At 39.3% G+C, this 20,215-nt stretch overlaps 13 non-coding genes across 13 annotated transcripts; all 13 read right to left on the bottom strand.

The window, feature by feature from the left end:
- Nucleotides 1–56: 56 nt before the first annotated feature.
- Trnal-gag (transfer RNA leucine (anticodon GAG)) lies at nucleotides 57–138 on the bottom strand. The gene has a single exon. It is a non-coding gene; the product is annotated as a tRNA-Leu (tRNA).
- Nucleotides 139–523: 385 nt separating this feature from the next.
- Trnal-uag (transfer RNA leucine (anticodon UAG)) lies at nucleotides 524–605 on the bottom strand. The gene has a single exon. It is a non-coding gene; the product is annotated as a tRNA-Leu (tRNA).
- A 977-nt stretch (nucleotides 606–1,582) lies between these two features.
- On the bottom strand, nucleotides 1,583–1,664 carry Trnal-uag (transfer RNA leucine (anticodon UAG)). The gene has a single exon. It is a non-coding gene; the product is annotated as a tRNA-Leu (tRNA).
- A 510-nt stretch (nucleotides 1,665–2,174) lies between these two features.
- Nucleotides 2,175–2,256, bottom strand: Trnal-aag (transfer RNA leucine (anticodon AAG)). The gene has a single exon. It is a non-coding gene; the product is annotated as a tRNA-Leu (tRNA).
- A 977-nt stretch (nucleotides 2,257–3,233) lies between these two features.
- Nucleotides 3,234–3,315, bottom strand: Trnal-aag (transfer RNA leucine (anticodon AAG)). Its single transcript has one exon. It is a non-coding gene; the product is annotated as a tRNA-Leu (tRNA).
- Nucleotides 3,316–3,700: 385 nt separating this feature from the next.
- Nucleotides 3,701–3,782, bottom strand: Trnal-uag (transfer RNA leucine (anticodon UAG)). The gene has a single exon. It is a non-coding gene; the product is annotated as a tRNA-Leu (tRNA).
- A 3,009-nt stretch (nucleotides 3,783–6,791) lies between these two features.
- Trnal-gag (transfer RNA leucine (anticodon GAG)) lies at nucleotides 6,792–6,873 on the bottom strand. The gene has a single exon. It is a non-coding gene; the product is annotated as a tRNA-Leu (tRNA).
- A 385-nt stretch (nucleotides 6,874–7,258) lies between these two features.
- Trnal-uag (transfer RNA leucine (anticodon UAG)) lies at nucleotides 7,259–7,340 on the bottom strand. Its single transcript has one exon. It is a non-coding gene; the product is annotated as a tRNA-Leu (tRNA).
- A 977-nt stretch (nucleotides 7,341–8,317) lies between these two features.
- On the bottom strand, nucleotides 8,318–8,399 carry Trnal-uag (transfer RNA leucine (anticodon UAG)). The gene has a single exon. It is a non-coding gene; the product is annotated as a tRNA-Leu (tRNA).
- Nucleotides 8,400–9,376: 977 nt separating this feature from the next.
- On the bottom strand, nucleotides 9,377–9,458 carry Trnal-uag (transfer RNA leucine (anticodon UAG)). Its single transcript has one exon. It is a non-coding gene; the product is annotated as a tRNA-Leu (tRNA).
- Nucleotides 9,459–9,969: 511 nt separating this feature from the next.
- Trnal-aag (transfer RNA leucine (anticodon AAG)) lies at nucleotides 9,970–10,050 on the bottom strand. The gene has a single exon. It is a non-coding gene; the product is annotated as a tRNA-Leu (tRNA).
- A 384-nt stretch (nucleotides 10,051–10,434) lies between these two features.
- On the bottom strand, nucleotides 10,435–10,516 carry Trnal-uag (transfer RNA leucine (anticodon UAG)). Its single transcript has one exon. It is a non-coding gene; the product is annotated as a tRNA-Leu (tRNA).
- Nucleotides 10,517–11,027: 511 nt separating this feature from the next.
- On the bottom strand, nucleotides 11,028–11,109 carry Trnal-aag (transfer RNA leucine (anticodon AAG)). Its single transcript has one exon. It is a non-coding gene; the product is annotated as a tRNA-Leu (tRNA).
- Between the last annotated feature and the right edge of the window lie 9,106 nt (nucleotides 11,110–20,215).

Here is a 20,215-nt window from a genome sequence, read left to right as displayed (position 1 = left end):
TTTAAGCGTAATCAATATTCTCTGTCCGAGGACATTTCCGGTCATGCGATAAAAGATGACAGGAGCGAGATTCGAACTCGCGCCACCGAAGTGACTGGTGCCTCAAACCAGCGCCTTAGACCGCTCGACCATCCTGCCCGGTTTTTCAAATACATAATGTCGACGAGCGTGCAGAGAAAATAGTATTTACGCGTATTTAAGCACTAGATGACATGCAAAAATGACAGAAATGTATGAAAAATTCAAATAAGTAAGTGACGCAAAATAATACGTTGATACCCAACCAGCTCTGCACATTCCATGGCAAGTGTATTCGTCCCGTGACTTTTTATCATTTTAGAGAGTTTTGCCTGATTGTGGGCGGAAATACCTGCACAGTCAAGCAGTTTTAGCGATCCCGTCCTGCATGCAAGCGAAACTTGTGATACATCCTTTTTAAACGTTCGCGGATTTTTCTAGGCAAAATAGTTAAGCGGAAATAAAAACGTTTGTCCGACGTAATTTTCAGACATGTAGGATTAGTTGACAGGAGCGAGATTCGAACTCGCGCCACCAAAGTGACTGGTGCCTAAAACCAGCGCCTTAGACCGCTCGGCCATCCTGCCTACTTTTTAAGATATAAAGTCCCCGTCCAAAAAAAGTTCAAGTAAACCAAAAATGGCTTATGCTGACATTAGCAGGAAGGTTTTTGCTCTAACCAATTAACATAAGATTCGAAGTCTTAAGTCTGTCCCTTGACAAGTAAACTTTGACAAGTTCACATTGCGTGGGTACAATAATGAAACGCCGAAAATTATACTCTTGTGAGTAAAATGTTAAAAATTATGCAATTATCAAGAAAAATATTGAACATGACTGTAAGAACGTTTCATTCGGACTATCGCTCTTAACAAGCTGTAAATCCAAATCTCCTGTCGTTTAAACGCTTTAGATCTCTGTTTCGAAAAATAAACGAAATTTTCCACAAAATCAAGTGGTACAAGTGACACTTTTCCCCAATGCGACAAAGACTTGTTGATTATACTTTTTTTAAATTTGCGTCTTTCTGGGGACGAAGTTTTTAAGCGTAATCAATATTCTCTGTCCGAGGACATTTCCGGTCATGCGTTAAAAGATGACAGGAGCGAGATTCAAACTCGCGCCACCGAAGTGACTGGTGCCTTAAACCAGCGCCTTAGACCGCCCGGCCATTCTGCCCGATTTTTCAAATACATAATGTCGACGAGCGTGCGGAGAAAATAGTATTTACGCGTATTTAAGCACTAGATGACATGCAAAAATGACAGAAATGTATGAAAAATTCAAATAATTAAGTGACGCAAAATAATACGTTGATACCCAACCAGCTCTGCACATTCCATGGCAAGTGTATTCGTCCCGTGACTTTTTATCATTTTAGAGAGTTTTGCCTGATTGTGGGCGAAAATACCTGCACAGTCAAGCAGTTTTAGCGATCCCGTCCTGCATGCAAGCGAAACTTGTGATACATCCCTTTTAAACGTTCGCGCATTTTTCTAGGCAAAATAGTTAAGCGAAAATAAAAATGTTTGTCCGACGTAATTTTCAGACATGTATGATTAGTTGACAGGAGCGAGATTCGAACTCGCGCCACCAAAGTGACTGGTGCCTAAAACCAGCGCCTTAGACCGCTCGGCCATCCTGCCTACTTTTTAAGATATAAAGTCCCCGTCCAAAAAAAGTTCAAGTAAACCAAAAATGGCTTATGCTGACATTAGCAGGAAGGTTTTTGCGCTAACCAATTAACATAAGATTCGAAGTCTTAAGTCTGTCCCTTGACAAGTAAACTTTGACAAGTTCACATTGCGTGGGTACAATAATGAAACGCCGAAAATTATACTCTTGTGAGTAAAATGTTAAAAATTATGCAATTATCAAGAAAAATATTGAACATGACTGTAAGAACGTTTCATTCGGACTATCGCTCTTAACAAGCTGTAAATCCAAATCTCCTGTCGTTTAAACGCTTTAGATCTCTGTTTCGAAAAATAAACGAAATTTTCCGCAAAATCAAGTGGTACAAGTGACTTTTTTCCCCAATGCGACAAAGACTTGTTGATTATACTTTTTTTAAATTTGCGTCTTTCTGGGGACGAAGTTTTTAAGCGTAATCAATATTCTCTGTCCGAGGACATTTCCGGTTATGCGATAAAAAATGACAGGAGCGAGATTCAAACTCGCGCCACCGAAGTGACTGGTGCCTTAAACCAGCGCCTTAGACCGCTCGGCCATCCTGCCCGGTTTTTCAAATACATAATGTCGACGAGCGTGCAGAGAAAATAGTATTTACGCGTATTTAAGCACTAGATGACATGCAAAAATGACAGAAATGTATGAAAAATTCAAATAAGTAAGTGACGCAAAATAATACGTTGATACCCAACCAGCTCTGCACATTCCATTGCAAGTGTATTCGTCCCGTGACTTTTTATCTATTTAGAGAGTTTTGCCTGATTGTGGGCGGAAATACCTGCACAGTCAAGCAGTTTTAGCGACATCGTCCTGCATGCAAGCGAAACTTGTGATACATCCTTTTTAAACGTTCGCGGATTTTTCTAGGCAAAATAGTTAAGCGGAAATAAAAACGTTTGTCCGACGTACTTTTCAGACATGTATGATTAGTTGACAGGTGCGAGATTCGAACTCGTGCCACCGAAGTGACTGGTACCTAAAACCAGCGCCTTAGACCGCTCGGCCATCCTGCCTTATTTTTAAGATATAAAATCCCCGTCCCAAAACAGTTCAATTAAACCAAAAATGGCTTATTCTGACATTAGCAGGAAGGGTTTTGCTCTAACTAATTAACCTAAGATCCGAAGTCCTAAGTCTGTCCCTTGACAAGTAAGCTTTGACAAGTTCACATTGCGTGGGTACAATAATGAAACGCCGAAAATTATACTCTTGTGGGTTGAATGTTAAAAATTAAGCAATTATCAAGAAAAATGTTGAACATGACTGTAAGAACGTTTCATTCGGACTATCGCTCTTAACAAGCTGTAAATCCAAATCTCCTGTCGTTTAAACGCTTTAGATCTCTGTTTTAAAAAATAAACGAAATTTTCCGCAAAATCAAGTGGTACAAGTGACACATTTCCCCAATGTGACAAAGACTTGTTGATTATACTTTTTTTAAATTTGCGTCTTTCTGGGGACGAAGTTTTTAAGTGTAATCAATATTATCTGTCCGAGGACATTTCCGGTCATGCGATAAAAAATGACAGGAGCGAGATTCGAACTCGCGCCACCGAAGTGACTGGTGCCTTAAACCAGCGCCTTAGACCGCTCGGCCATCCTGCCCGGTTTTTCAAATACATAATGTCGACGAGCGTGCAGAGAAAATAGTATTTACGCGTATTTAAGCACTAGATGACATGCAAAAATGACAGAAATGTATGAAAAATTCAAATAAGTAAGTGACGCAAAATAATACGTTGATACCCAACCAGCTCTGCACATTCCATTGCAAGTGTATTCGTCCCGTGACTTTTTATCTATTAAGAGAGTTTTGCCTGATTGTGGGCGGAAATACCTGCACAGTCAAGCAGTTTTAGCGATCCCGTCCTGCATGCAAGCGAAACTTGTGATACATCCTTTTTAAACGTTCGCGGATTTTTCTAGGCAAAATAGTTAAGCGGAAATAAAATCGTTTGTCCGACGTACTTTTCAGACATGTATGATTAGTTGACAGGAGCGAGATTCGAACTCGCGACACCGAAGTGACTGGTGCCTAAAACCAGCGCGTTAGACCGCTCGGCCATCCTGCCTTCTTTTTAAGATATAAAATCCCCGTCCCAAAAAAGTTCAAGTAAACCAAAAATGGCTTATTCTGACCTTAGCAGGAAGGTTTTTGCTCTAACCAATTAACCTAAGATCCGAAGTCCTAAGTCTGTCCCTTGACAAGTAAACTTTGACAAGTTCACATTGCGTGGGTACAATAATGAAACGCTGAAAATTATACTCTTGTGAGTAAAATGGTAAAAATTATGCAATTATCAGGAAAAATGTTGAACATGACTGTATTATTATTATTATTCTTATTAACATTTATTTGGGTTCAATTTTGTACAAAATTGTTCTTCTCCCTAAAATGAAATATAAAAATGAAAAAAAATTATAGATTAAGAATAAATAAGTGTTCAAAAAATAAATTTTTTTATATACATTAAATAAAAAAGAAAACCGCGATGAGAAAAACTGAAAAGGCTTGAAACAAATTGAAACGCTCGAATCGACGAGAAATAAGAAACGATATATGGAATCAACCTAAATTGTAACTAGACAAAAAGCAGAGAAAACGATAAATGGCCTTGAAAGTAAGGAAAATATAAATAAACTATAAATAAAGAATAAATAATTGTTCAAAAAAAATATTATCTTTTTATATATATACATTATAAAAACCGCGATGAAAAGCAAAATTAAAAATAAACTTGAAAGGCTCGAAAGAAATTGAAACACTCGAATCGACAAGATAAATAGAGACGATATTGGAATCAACCTAGATAGGAGTAACTAGAAAAAAAAAAACCCAGAGAAAACGATAAATGGCCTTGGAAGTAAGAAAATATAAAATAAACTAATTGAATTATGAAAAAAAAAAAAAAAAAAAAAAATATTTCATATATATACTTGGCTAGTCGCAAAAGGAGAAAAGGCAAAAGTAAACACAAGCTGAAAATGAGTAAGGGTAGATTATGAACAGGTCGATAGAATATTTGCACCCAAACTTCGGCGAACAGAATTCAAACAGACAAGACTCTAGCGACTGCCTTATTTAGATAAAACTGTTTTGCTTCTTTAGTAAATTTTTCTAGAGTTTCAATAATTTTTATACTATCCGGGATTTCATCGTAACACCGTGCTTGGTTTTGAAAAGTGCCATTTCCAACATTTTTAACAAGAGGCTCCTTCGTAGAAGATCTCAAATTTTGTGTTGGTACAACAAACTCTACGTTTAGATAGCTTGGATGGTTGTTATCAATTCTCGATTTGTGTACAAGTTTACTTATACTGAATTCAATATGTTCTTTTACGGGAAGCCATTTTAGATTCGTGACTTCTTGCAGATTAGCATAACGGCGGAGAACGTAACCAACAGCCATGTTTTGGATCTTTTGTAGCCGACATATCAGATAATCAGGTATTTGCGAGAAGACAACCTTACCGTAACTTATCCTTGATAAGATCAACGTTTCCGCCAAGGTTTTGCGTACATGGAAAGGTGTGAAACGACTAAACTTTCGTAGAGCACGTAGTGTTGAGTGCGAGGATTTTATAACATTGTTTATATGGCAGGTCCATGATAGATTGTGATCGAATTGAATGCCAAGTAACTTAACATTTTCTTCCTGCTCGATTGACATACCAGCACAACGTTAAAGATAGCTTCGGTCAGAATCAAATGCTCTAAGTCGCTTAGAATGGAATATGATTAACTTAAGCTTGTCACTGTTGAACAAGAGATTGTTTTCTTTTGACCAAGCTAGAAGGTTATCTACATCCTTTTCCATATCTTTGATTGATTGAAATAGATCTCTGACTTTGCAGTGTTTATATAATGTTGTATCATCAGCATATTGGATACTGGCGGAGTTGATTTGATTTGATAACTCGATGACGTAGAGGTTAAACAGGACAGGGCCAAGTATGCTACCCTATGGTACACCGTAAAACAATGATTTTAAAGATGAAATTTTGTCTTCAATTTGAACGTATTGTTTCCTATCTTTCAGATAACTTGATAATATCTTTAAAGCACGAAATGAAAAATTCATATCACGTAGTTTCAGCAGCAGATTTTTGTGATCAATCGTGTCGAAAGCATTGGAGTAATCGATGAGGATAGAGAGTGTCACTTCACTTTTCGCCATTGCTTTTTTTATGTCGTCACGAAGCTTAAGCATCAATGTGGTAGTCGTATGACCTTTGCGAAAACCGGATTGTGTTTCATTGTAAAGTTGATTACTTTCGATGAATTCACATAACTGAGATAAGATTACTCTCTCGTAGATTTTTGACAATACTGGCAGTACTGAGATTGGACGATAGTCCTTTGTGCTAATTGGTGTGTCGATCTTTGGTATTGGGCAAACACGAGCAATCTTCCATTGCTGGGGAAATATTTCTTTGTTGATGCAATTGTTAATAATATGGACCAGAGGGGATGTTATGAATTCTGATACTGGCTTGATAAATCGTATTGGAATATTGTCATGACCACTGGAGCAGTCATTCTTGAGGTTTTTTAGTATTTTATTTATTTCATTGTAAGTAGTATGTTGAATTTTGAACGATTGTTCGTTTTCAGTAGTTTTGATAACATCTGGTAATGTAGACTCGACGTTTGATTTCCCAGTTAGGTTTGCTGCTAGATTGCTAAAATATTCATTCATTTCTGAAGGATCGTGTTTGATTCGTGTTTTTTGATTGCTCAGAATACGATGAATAGTATTCCAGACAGATTTTTGATCCTTTGACGATAACGATTTCTTGAAGAACGAGTTTTTTATTTCCTTCAAAGACCGTTTCATTCGGACTATCGCTCTTAACAAGCTGTAAATCCAAATCTCCTGTCGTTTAAACGCTTTAGATCTCTGTTTCGAAAAATAAACAAAATTTGCCGCCAAATCAAGTGGTACAAGTGATATTTTTCCCAAATGCGACAAAGACTTGTTGATTATACTTTTTTTAAATTTGCGTCTTTCTGGGGAAGAAGTTTTTAAGCGTAATCAATATTCTCTGTCCGAGGACATTTCCGGTCATGCGATAAAAGATGACAGGAGCGAGATTCGAACTCGCGCCACCGAAGTGACTGGTGCCTCAAACCAGCGCCTTAGACCGCTCGACCATCCTGCCCGGTTTTTCAAATACATAATGTCGACGAGCGTGCAGAGAAAATAGTATTTACGCGTATTTAAGCACTAGATGACATGCAAAAATGACAGAAATGTATGAAAAATTCAAATAAGTAAGTGACGCAAAATAATACGTTGATACCCAACCAGCTCTGCACATTCCATGGCAAGTGTATTCGTCCCGTGACTTTTTATCATTTTAGAGAGTTTTGCCTGATTGTGGGCGGAAATACCTGCACAGTCAAGCAGTTTTAGCGATCCCGTCCTGCATGCAAGCGAAACTTGTGATACATCCTTTTTAAACGTTCGCGGATTTTTCTAGGCAAAATAGTTAAGTGGAAATAAAAACGTTTGTCCGACGTAATTTTCAGACATGTAGGATTAGTTGACAGGAGCGAGATTCGAACTCGCGCCACCAAAGTGACTGGTGCCTAAAACCAGCGCCTTAGACCGCTCGGCCATCCTGCCTACTTTTTAAGATATAAAGTCCCCGTCCAAAAAAAGTTCAAGTAAACCAAAAATGGCTTATGCTGACATTAGCAGGAAGGTTTTTGCTCTAACCAATTAACATAAGATTCGAAGTCTTAAGTCTGTCCCTTGACAAGTAAACTTTGACAAGTTCACATTGCGTGGGTACAATAATGAAACGCCGAAAATTATACTCTTGTGAGTAAAATGTTAAAAATTATGCAATTATCAAGAAAAATGTTGAACATGACTGTAAGAACGTTTCATTCGGACTATCGCTCTTAACAAGCTGCAAATCCAAATCTCCTGTCGTTTAAACGCTTTAGATCTCTGTTTCGAAAAATAAACGAAATTTTCCACAAAATCAAGTGGTACAAGTGACACTTTTCCCCAATGCGACAAAGACTTGTTGATTATACTTTTTTTAAATTTGCGTCTTTCTGGGGACGAAGTTTTTAAGCGTAATCAATATTCTCTGTCCGAGGACATTTCCGGTCATGCGATAAAAGATGACAGGAGCGAGATTCAAACTCGCGCCACCGAAGTGACTGGTGCCTTAAACCAGCGCCTTAGACCGCCCGGCCATTCTGCCCGATTTTTCAAATACATAATGTCGACGAGCGTGCGGAGAAAATAGTATTTACGCGTATTTAAGCACTAGATGACATGCAAAAATGACAGAAATGTATGAAAAATTCAAATAATTAAGTGACGCAAAATAATACGTTGATACCCAACCAGCTCTGCACATTCCATGGCAAGTGTATTCGTCCCGTGGCTTTTTATCATTTTAGAGAGTTTTGCCTGATTGTGGGCGAAAATACCTGCACAGTCAAGCAGTTTTAGCGATCCCGTCCTGCATGCAAGCGAAACTTGTGATACATCCCTTTTAAACGTTCGCGCATTTTTCTAGGCAAAATAGTTAAGCGAAAATAAAAATGTTTGTCCGACGTAATTTTCAGACATGTATGATTAGTTGACAGGAGCGAGATTCGAACTCGCGCCACCAAAGTGACTGGTGCCTAAAACCAGCGCCTTAGACCGCTCGGCCATCCTGCCTACTTTTTAAGATATAAAGTCCCCGTCCAAAAAAAGTTCAAGTAAACCAAAAATGGCTTATGCTGACATTAGCAGGAAGGTTTTTGCGCTAACCAATTAACATAAGATTCGAAGTCTTAAGTCTGTCCCTTGACAAGTAAACTTTGACAAGTTCACATTGCGTGGGTACAATAATGAAACGCCGAAAATTATACTCTTGTGAGTAAAATGTTAAAAATTATGCAATTATCAAGAAAAATATTGAACATGACTGTAAGAACGTTTCATTCGGACTATCGCTCTTAACAAGCTGTAAATCCAAATCTCCTGTCGTTTAAACGCTTTAGATCTCTGTTTCGAAAAATAAACGAAATTTTCCGCAAAATCAAGTGGTACAAGTGACACTTTTCCCCAATGCGACAAAGACTTGTTGATTATACTTTTTTTAAATTTGCGTCTTTCTGGGGACGAAGTTTTTAAGCGTAATCAATATTCTCTGTCCGAGGACATTTCCGGTCATGCGATAAAAGATGACAGGAGCGAGATTCAAACTCGCGCCACCGAAGTGACTGGTGCCTTAAACCAGCGCCTTAGACCGCCCGGCCATTCTGCCCGGTTTTTCAAATACATAATGTCGACGAGCGTGCGGAGAAAATAGTATTTACGCGTATTTAAGCACTAGATGACATGCAAAAATGACAGAAATGTATGAAAAATTCAAATAATTAAGTGACGCAAAATAATACGTTGATACCCAACCAGCTCTGCACATTCCATGGCAAGTGTATTCGTCCCGTGACTTTTTATCATTTTAAAGAGTTTTGCCTGATTGTGGGCGGAAATACCTGCACAGTCAAGCAGTTTTAGCGATCCCGTCCTGCATGCAAGCGAAACTTGTAATACATCCTTTTTAAATGTTCGCGGATTTTTCTAGGCAAAATAGTTAAGCGGAAATAAAAACGTTTGTCCGACGTACTTTTCAGACATGTATGATTAGTTGACAGGAGCGAGATTCGAACTCGCGACACCGAAGTGACTGGTGCCTAAAACCAGCGCCTTATACCGCTCGGCCATCCTGCCTTCTTTTTAAGATATAAAATCCCCGTCCCAAAAAAGTTCAAGTAAACCAAAAATGGCTTATTCTGACATTAGCAGGAAGGTTTTTGCTCTAACCAATTAACCTAAGATCCGAAGTCCTAAGTCTGTCCCTTGACAAGTAAACTTTGACAAGTTCACATTGCGTGGGTACAATAATGAAACGCCGAAAATTATACTCTTGTGAGTAAAATGGTAAAAATTATGCAATTATCAAGAAAAATGTTGAACATGACTGTAAGACCGTTTCATTCGGATTATCGCTCTTAACAAGCTGTAAATCCAAATCTCCTGTCGTTTAAACGCTTTAGATCTCTGTTTCGAAAAATAAACAAAATTTGCCGCCAAATCAAGTGGCACAAGTGATATTTTTCCCAAATGCGACAAAGAATTGTTAATTTTACTTTTTCTAAAATTTGCGTCTTTCTGGGGACGAAGTTTTTAAGCGTAAACAATATTCTCTGTCCGAGGACATTTCCGGTCATGCGATATAAGATGACAGGAGCGAGATTCGAACTCGCGCCACCGAAGTGACTGGTGCCTTAAACCAGCGCTTAGACCGCTCGGCCATCCTGCCCGGTTTTTCAAATACATAATGTCGACGAGCGTGCAGAGAAAATAGTATTTACGCGTATTAAGCACTAGATGACATGTAAACATGACCGAAATGTATGAAAAATTCAAATAAGTAAGTGACGCAAAATAATACGTTGATACCCAACCAGCTCTGCACATTCCAATGCAAGTGCATTCGTCCCGTGACTTTTCATCAATTAAGAGAGTTTTGCCTGATTGTGGGCGGAATTACCTGCACAGTCAACCAGTTTTAGCGATCCCGTCCTGCATGCAAGCGAAACTTGTGATACATCCTTTTTAAACGTTCGCGAATTTTTCTAGGCAAAATAGTTAAGCGAAAATAAAAATGTTTGTCCGACGTACTTTTCAGACATGTATGATTAGTTGACAGGAGCGAGATTCGAACTCGCGCCACCAAAGTGACTGGTGCCTATAACCAGAGCCTTAGACCGCTCGGCCATCCTGCCTTCTTTTTAAGATATAAAATCCCCGTCCTAAAAAAGTTCAAGTAAACCAAAAATGGCTTATTCTGACATTAGCAGGAAGGTTTTTGCTTTAACCAATTAACCTAAGATCCGAAGTCCTAAGTCTCTCCGTTGACAAGTAAACTTTGACAAGTTCACATTGCGTGGGTACAATAATGAAACGCCGAAAATTATACTCTTGTGGGTTAAATGTTGAAAATTATGCAACTATCAAGAAATATGTTGAACATGACTGTAAGAACGTTTCATTCGGACAATCACTCTTAACAAGCTGTAAATCAAAATCTTCTGTCGTTTAAGCGCTTTAGATCTCTGTTTCGGAAAATAAACGAAATTTTCCGCAAATTCAAGTGGTAAAAGTGACATTTTTCTCCAATGCGACAAAGACTTGTTAATTATACTTTTTCTAAAATTTGCGTCTTTCTGGGGACGAAGTTTTTAAGCGTAATCAATATTCTCTGCCACAGGACATTTCCAGTCATGCGATATAAGATGACAGGAGCGAGATTCGAACTTGCGCCACCGAAGTGACTGGTGCCTTAAACCAGCGCCTTAGACCGCTCGGCCATCCTGCCCGGTTTTTCAATTACATAATGTGGACGAGCGTGCAGAGAAAATAGTATTTACGCGTATTTAAGCACTAGATGACATGTAAAAATGACCGAAATATATGAAAAATTTAAATAAGTAAGTGACGCAAAATAATACGTTGATACCCAACCAACTCTGCACATTCCATTGCAAGTGTATTCATCTCGTGACTTTTCATCAATTTAGAGAGTTTTGCCTGATTTTGGGCGGAATTACCTGCACAGTCAAGCAATTTTAGCGATCCCGTCCTGCATGCAATCGAAACTTGTGAAACATCCTTTTTAAACGTTCGCGCATTTTTCTAGGCGAAATAGTTAAGCGGAAATATAAACGTTTTTACGCGCTACCGAAGTGACTGGTGCCTATAACCAGCGCCTTAGACCGCTCGGCCATCCTGCCTACTTTTTTAGGTATAAAGTCCCGGTCCCAAAAAAGTTCAAGTAAACCAAAAATGGCTTATACTGACATTAGCAGGAAGGTTTTTGCTCTAACCAATTAACCTAAGATTCGAAGTCCTAAGTCTGTCCGTTGACAAGTAAACTTTGACAAGTTCACATTGCGTGAGTACAAAAATGAAACGCCGAAAATTTTACTCTTGTGGGTTAAATGTTAAAACTTATGCAATTATCAAGAAATATGTTGAACATGACTGTAAGAACGTTTCATTGGGACAATCACTCAGAGATAGGGAAATGCCGATGTTGGTGCAAATCCGTTAGCACTTTACCATTTTATGTAAAATCATGGATCATACCCGTTAAATCAACGATAGAAGAGTCCATAAAATCCGTTAGCACTTTACCATTTTACGTCAAATCATGGATCATACCCGTTAAGTCAACGGCAGAAATTCAAACTCCGTCATTACCTTGCCACCTAACTCGTCCTTCATCAGCCCAATGATCTTTTTATTCAAACCTAATGGTAGAGGTCTACCATCTTTCTTATCGTACCCTGATGTGTCAAATCTCAAAGCTACATCGTCGGCGATATCTTGGTAAAAGTCGCCGGTTTTGATATGATAAACGAATGAATCTGTATCCATGTAGCAAAGCTTTACATCATTATTAATCATAGTGGAACTCATACATAACTATCTTGGACAAGTCGAGAATTGCCAGTCCCAGGTAGATTGGCTTATTCAGTTTGATCTTGATCTTGGACATCTCTATGCCCATCAGTGTTTTCGAGAACCACGTGCTACCCTTGAAGTTGGGCTTCATCACCAGCTTCTCATATTGTTCTTTCTTGGTAGCCAAACGTATATCCTTTTGCTTACGCTGGTTTTCCATAGTTTTACCAAAGACCGAATTATTCATCAGCTTGAAAAAATCTTTCTCGAAGTCATTCGTTGATTTTGTACGCAAATTGGTGTTAAAATCGATGTACGGTTTCAACCACGCACTCTGATCAAATCTCAAGACCCTATGAACCTTATCCAGAACAAGACTGTGATTCACAGCTTGAGCAAGCGCACGGATATGAATCACATAGTTCTTCTTGTCTGAAAGACACAGTGTCAGCTTCTCGACCCCATTGATAACCTTCCTCCTAGGCATGAAAGGAAGATCGTTATGAGAATCGTGAAGCTCCTGTGGATAGCTCACATCGACCTCAAGGATGTACCCCTCTTCACTGTTTTCCACAGCTAATTGCGAAATCAGTTCAGGTGTGAAGTGCGAAAGTTTACCGGTGTCAACCCACTCAAACCCTCCAGTCGGTAGCTTCTGAATCATGGCCCAGCCGTGCAAATTTTTTGCATCGAGGTACTGGAGATAGCTATCCATCTCCTTCCTCTCCGATATGTTGTACTTGTCCCCCATATACTTATTGTTGGCTTTGGCGTAGCGGTGGACAGCCTTACACAATCCACCCCTGATACCCCTCTCAATGAACAGGACCATGACCATATCCGACAATAAATCTAGACTAACCTTGGTCTTTTTCAAACACGCCCTCCAGGCTAATCCCGGAGCAGTGTAAAAGTGAGCCGGGTCTAGATCGTAGTTTCTCAAGCATGTTTCCCTGAAGGTCTCAAACACATCACTCAGAAGCAGCACATCAGTCTTGAGATATATATCATGATAAACACCCATATTTTCAACTTTCATGTCTTTCTATACATTTTGGGCATGCACATAGTCAGCATCACTGATACCACTCATGTTCAACTTGCTATAAAAATCATCCTTCGACGGAAGCTTAGTTTCATTAAACCTATCGAATGAATCAACATATTCATATGGGTATACACCCTTTCTTCTCATTATGTTGAATTGCTCATCATCATTGAAGAATTTTCGAAGATTTTTACACTGATCATCAGAGAGATTGTTTACCAATTTATCCAGGCTACTAGCCATGAAACGAACCGAATCGATGAATCTTAATTTTATATTTTTGGCTTTAGTCTCTCTATTTTTGTCAATGTATTCACCAACCTTAACATCCGTCGAGAAAGAGATATATTTCTCTTTATTTTTAGCGATAACGCTCATATTTTCTTCCCCATGCTGCTTTGCAAGCTCTTTGATAAATAGATGTGCATCGTAGCCACTCAGATTATGAAAGACAACCGGAATATAATTAGGCACTTTGTATCGGATATTACATTCTCGATGGGCAGCCCCGCGAAACTTACCGGTGAAATGGCAGTGATCCCTAACCTTGATGTCATCCTTGTCATCAAATTCTTCCATGCAAATGTGGCACACCCTGGCTCTCTTGAAACTGTCACGCTCCTCCTCCGTCAGTGGATCCATTGCTTTCTGAGGAAACATGTTATATAACCTTTTCGCCTCAGAAATACATGATCTACAAAGCGCGGAACACAGTCCTCACCGTGGTAAAGCTTCAGAGGGTCTGGCACTTCACCATGAGCATATTTACTATAACAACAGAATCCAGTGGGAACATGTTTACCAACTTTCTCGGTGGATGATCCGCATTTTCTCTCTTCTTCGGGCAACTCTTTTGTGAAAGCTTCGAAATCGGCATACATGATGAATGGAGCTTTGAGCTGAAACTTACCATCAGTGAAGGTTAAGGTGCTATCCTCCTCAGGGAGTTGAATCTTAGCAGCATCGCTATTCTTGCAATACTCAAAGTGCTCATCCCTTTTCTGTTCGCTTGGAAAACCAGAGAGACAATTCAAGCAATAATACTCCTTATGTTCATGCTTTGAGTTGGCCTTGCTCAGGACACCGCTCAAGTTCTTAACGGCCATGTAATGTCTCTTCTCCTCCTCATGTAACAAGAACAAAACAACCGTCTCCTTACGATCCAGATGCTTCGACTTGCGACACATGTAGATACCTTCCCCCTCATCCTTTGTCAAAACATGCTCAGCGACATCGGGGTTCCTTCTCGCAAACAAATCTATTTTATTTTGTGCCATTGGGAAAGTTAGACCATCCCAATTATACTTATCATGCTTCTTAAGAATTGAGATACGCTCAGGATTACTTTTGATCAGATTTTGGTTAAGCGCGGCGATAATAGCCCATCTGAAAAATTCATCATCATCTTCATTTTTAGGATTAATCACAGATCGCTTTCCACTGAAATTCTTAGGTAGCAGCAAATAAGAGCTACCTCTCGTTAATTTTAGCTTATGAAAGTCCACATGCATATGTAGGATCCTTTCGATTGTGAACCCGCTGGTGGGTAGCGCAGGGTTCTCAATCTGTTCGATTATCTTGTTACGCATCCGATCGAAAACATCAGAAATGTCATCGTGGGCGTGCAGCATCTCCATATAGCTATTGAATGCTTTATCGACATGTACGCACGGGGCATCAGACGAGCTGGTGTCCTCCCTTACCCACTTCACCCACAAGGTCGCCTGAGTCTTCAATGACTTCTTCTGCCCGAGCACGTCACTCATAAACCTCTTGACGACATGCTCGACCTTTTCGAGAAAGACATTGACATTCTTCTCACCGTCAGGGTTTATCTTGAACCTTTTGTAGGAACCTACAAACGCTTCTTCAATAGGAGTATAGGGGTTTTCCTCTTTCACTTCTTCCTCCTCTCCACTGCCCTTTTTATACAAACCCATGATCTTATCCTTCATGGTTTTGAAAGCTTTTGTTGTTTTATCCTTAATAGCCTTAGGTACATGATTTAGTAACCATTCCCTCCATTCATTCAACTTACTTTTTATTTGAGGTCTAGTTTTAGCCATTTCTTGCCGCTCAAACAAATCCATGTCCTGTTGGCTAGTACAGGATCTCGAGGTTCTCGCTGCTGGTACGGGTCTAGGCATCGGTATTGGTCTATTTGGTCTCGGCGCTGGTACTGGTCTGGTAGGTCTCGGCACGGGTACCGGTGCTGACACGGTAGTGGGTGTCAATAATTCAATTAGATCAGCCTTTCTGAGCCTTGAGTAGCCATGTAAGCCGCGTTCTCAAGCGAGATCTCTTAATTCAGCAACTGTATTTCTCGAAGTCATGCCGGTTTGTGATATACGATCTATGGATCTCTAAGATAGTTTTTTTTATAATCGTGCAACTAAAAAAAGATTCATAACATTTGTTACTCGCGCGAGTAACAAAAAACAATCTAGGTGGCCCCGACCTTCACATTACAGTGATAGGATTCAATTTTTAGTTTGCAATCTGACCTCTCAATTATATTGTTTAATGACAAGATCGATGGATGCGCGACATATGGGGCATTTATCTCCCTCCGATTTCAATATAGATGCACACAATAAACAGCAGCAAAAATGCCCAGTGGTCCCATGAACAATGGTCGCGTCCTTTCGTTGTGAATAACAAATTATACATTTTTCCGATTCATCCAAGGTATCAATGTCATAATCTGGGATAGCCGGCTGATGCGGCTCAACATTATCCTCATCGATTGGATCCATGGGTATCGGTGCTGATCCATTTGGTCTCGGCACGGGTACCGGTGCTGACACGATGGTGGGTGTCAATAATTCGATCAGCTCGGCCTTTCTGAGCCTTGAGTAGCCATGCAGACCGAGTTCTCTAGCGACTTTTCTTAATTGGGGAACCGTCCCCTGTCGGATGTAAAAAAAAGTCTGAGTAAAAAAAGTCTGAGTAAGAAAGTGTAGCCATGCCGGTTTGTGATATACGATTTATGAATCTTTAAGATAGTTTTATAATCGTGAAACTAAAAAAGATTCATAACATTTGTTACGCGCGCGAGTAACAATCTAGGTCCAATCACCTTTTGGAAGAACTCTTTTCGTTATAACGTTTTTGACATCTTAGATATGCTTCTCTGTTGTTTACCCTCCAGTTGGAACAGTATCCATACCATTCTTGTTTGGTATCTAGGTCGATGGTGTAGGATGGATCCATATCATTCCTCCCAATCACCTCAATCAATTTAGTTTTATTCATTCCACAAATATACTTCACCCCACGGGATTTAGCCAATTCTTTCAACTCTTTGAGTTTCATTAATTTGTAGTCGGATACACCACCATTGGTGGTATCACAATGTAGATCCGTTTGACTTGTTATGTCGGACATCTTTATATATAATCAGTAAAAATACTTTTAAGCACTTTTATCGTGCTACATCATAACAAAAAGGAGATAAATAAAGGTGTGCATAAATAAAACATGTCAAACTCTAAACTTCAAGAGACTTACTATCAACCTCAAAATTTATGGAAAGGACAAAAGGCTGTTCAGAATTTAAGAGGATTCGGCATCAGGCCAAAGGAGATTAAGAAGTGGCTATCAAAGCAAGCATTTTGGCAAGTACATTTACCCGCTCCAAAACATGTTGAAAGACCACATTATGAAGTGACCACCCCTAATGATTTACATCAATTCGATTTATTGTACATGCCCGGTGACATACTGTATGGTAATAAATATGAGTACATTTTGTCGGGAATCGATGCTGCCTCCAGATACAAAGTAGCCCGACCTTTGAGGAGTAAGAAAGCCAAAGAGGTTGCCGCTATGATTGAGGACATCTACAAGGCAGGACCATTAACTTATCCGAAAACTTTTCAATGTGATAACGGTTCAGAATTCAAAGCAGATGTATCAAAATTGTTGGAGAAGCACAAGGTTGAAATTAAAAGGGCGACTACAAAATATAAGCATACGCACACAGCATTTGTTGAGGCGTTGAACAAGATACTTGCGGAAAATTTATTCAAAATACAAGATGCCCAAGAACTGAATGATTCGGAAAAGGTATCATCTACATGGGTTAAGCATCTGTATAAACTGATTGATAGGCTAAACGATACAAAGACGCAGATGATTGGTATGAAACCAAAAGATGCTATTATAATGAAAGAGGTGGCTTTGGTTAATCAAGAGAGTTATCCTTATGAAGTAGAATTACCTAAAGATGGCTTGTATAGATATTTACTGCAACCCGGTGAAGAGCATGATGATGGGCGGAGACGGGCAACCGATAGAATATGGTCGAAAAACACATATAGATTGCGTGAGGTAATAGCGCAACCCGGTAACCGTGTAATGTACTATATTCGTGACGGACCTAGACGAGCTTTTGTAAAAGAGGAATTGATGTTAATACCTGAAGATACAGAATTACCTCTTGATTATGTGCAAGATTGGTGAAAAAGGGGGACGATACATAAAAAGTATCTTTACCTGTTTCTGGTAAAGACGATTGTGCCGAGGATCGCGCAGGGCGGCCGGCAGGTAAGGCCGCTATGACTCAGTATTGGGGAAAAGGGACGATCGCGCCACATAATGTCATAAACCGCCTTACTTTCAAATATTAATTTTTCAAATAGCACATGAAATATGTGAGTGGTATACAGGCACACATTACTAACTTTGTTCCTGATTTAACGTCTTTTTTAGACTTTGAACTTTCGCCAATAAACTTTTTTCAAACTGATTGCGTGTTTCACTCTCCATCTTTCTATCTGTTTTGGTCATCTTTTCCAGAGCTTCGTAGTATATACCACACAAAGTTTGAAATTCCATGTGGCTAATATTATCATCATTCAATGCTCGTGGGAAAGAGTTTTCAAACACAGCAATAGCAGATGTTACAACATCACATAATTTCATGACTTTGTTTAGTTTCTTTTGATATCTCTTAATCGATGCCGAGATAATGGTACAGGATATAGCTCCACCTATGGATGCACTGGAAAGTCCTATAGAAATGGGAATTCCAACAAGGGTAGCGCTGGTTGCTATCGTACCAATACCGGTGGAAATGGCTAAGGTTTCTGAGATGTAGAGTGAAATCGCTAATCGGTCTAGTGCTTTGTTGTATTTATACTCCTTGTCCCGGAATTTGTTTTGTAATTTTACCAACTCATCAAGTCGGGAATTACCTGTATTTGTGTTACACTTGTCTTGCTCACTCGAATACTCGGGAGCGGTGGGTAACTTTGGATAAATCTTAAGATCGACCATTTTAGGTTATTACAAAAAATACTATCCTCTAAATAATAAAAAAAACCCGCCTTTCATGATTCTTTTGAGAATGTTTCACTCTCCATCTATTTTACTTATCTTTTCAAGAGCTTCATAGCATATACCATGCAAACATTGAAATTCCATGCGGCTAATATTATCAGACGGTTGCCGCGATAAAGTGCTTTCAAACACATCAATAGCAGATGTTACAACATGACATGATTTCATGACTTTGTTAAGTTTATTTCGATATCTCTTAATCAATGCTACGATAATGGCACGGAAAACGGAGCTGGATAGGCATATACCGGAAAGTCCTATAGAATTCCTAAATTTTCTAATAATGGTAGCGGTAGCTGCTATCGAACTGGTAACGGCTAAGGTTTCCGAGATTATGCGCGAAATCACTAATCGGTTTAGTGCTTTGTTGTATTTATACTCCTTGTCCCGGAATTTCTTTTGTAGTTTTACCAACTCGTCAAGTTGGGAATTAAGTGTGTTTGTTTTAAACGTGTTTTCCTCCCTCGAATACTCGGCCATTTTAGTTTATTACCTTATTAAAAAGAAAAAACTATCCTCTAAATAATAAAAAATGGCAGACATTGACCCTTTTGGAGACCATGGGAGACCGGATGAAGGTACCGATGAAACTTTACCACTCATACCCACTAGGGACCGTACGCGAGTACAAATACACACACCGGGTAAGGAAGAAACATCATTCGGAGGTCTCAGTCAGAATACTAGAGTTTTGCAGGAACTAGTTGAAGGGTTGTATGATAGATTATCTGAAGGATCCCTGTCAAAACCTGAGGTGCTACATACAGACCTTTTTGAAATTAAGGATGGTGAATTATACTACAGAGGTAAAAACGAACCTTTGACAAACAATGGAAGACTAAGGGCCACCGGTACTATATCAGATATATTAGGCAAGAGAAGGCTGCGTAATTTAGGTTTTGACATACCAAAAGGTGAGATTACAGCCCGACAGGCAGCTAAGCTAAACAAAATACAAGAAGAACTACCCTCATCATCTAAAATAGAAACAGCAAGTGATGTAGAATTAGAAGCTATATCTGGGGATGTGGTAAACAGTACGGAAGATTTAATTTCATTGGTCAAAAAACAATCTGTAGACCATGAAGCAACCCAGACCGGTGATCTATTTGAATATCCTATGCGTGAATTGCTAGGATTGGATAGATCATTGAGAAACATAAGAGGAATTCTTCAGGATGAAGTTGCAAAAAAGGTTCAGCTCGAACAGCATATTGACAGAGAAAAAAACAAGTTGGAAGAGATGAAAAACACACCAAATATGACCGAGGAACAACAAAATGAAGCGAAAGGTTGGAAGGTTTGCAAAATGAGTTGAAAGGTCGGCAAGAGATTATTGATATTCTCAAAGGTAAACTTAAAAGTCAAATAACAAGCATCAAGGAGACGATTACTAAACTCCTTGACAAAGATACAACATTGGGTGAGAAGATACGAACACTATTCCGTGAGCAGGGTATCACTGTTGTCAGTGTACTAACGGCATTTGGTATGGTTATCGGCCTTCTCGTAGAAACTTTGACGCCTGGGGGTGGGGGGTCATCCACCGGTAACGCACAAAATCATGAAAAGGGTTGTACAACCGAAGGTGGTGCAAAGGACCTCCGGTCCTGGATAAAAAACAAGT

This window comes from Hydractinia symbiolongicarpus, chromosome 3, assembly GCF_029227915.1.
Source record: "Hydractinia symbiolongicarpus strain clone_291-10 chromosome 3, HSymV2.1, whole genome shotgun sequence".
NCBI classification, from domain to species: Eukaryota; Metazoa; Cnidaria; class Hydrozoa; order Anthoathecata; family Hydractiniidae; genus Hydractinia; species Hydractinia symbiolongicarpus.
The sequence above is the reverse complement of the archived record's forward strand: the minus strand, read 5'-3'. Positions and strand labels throughout refer to the sequence as shown.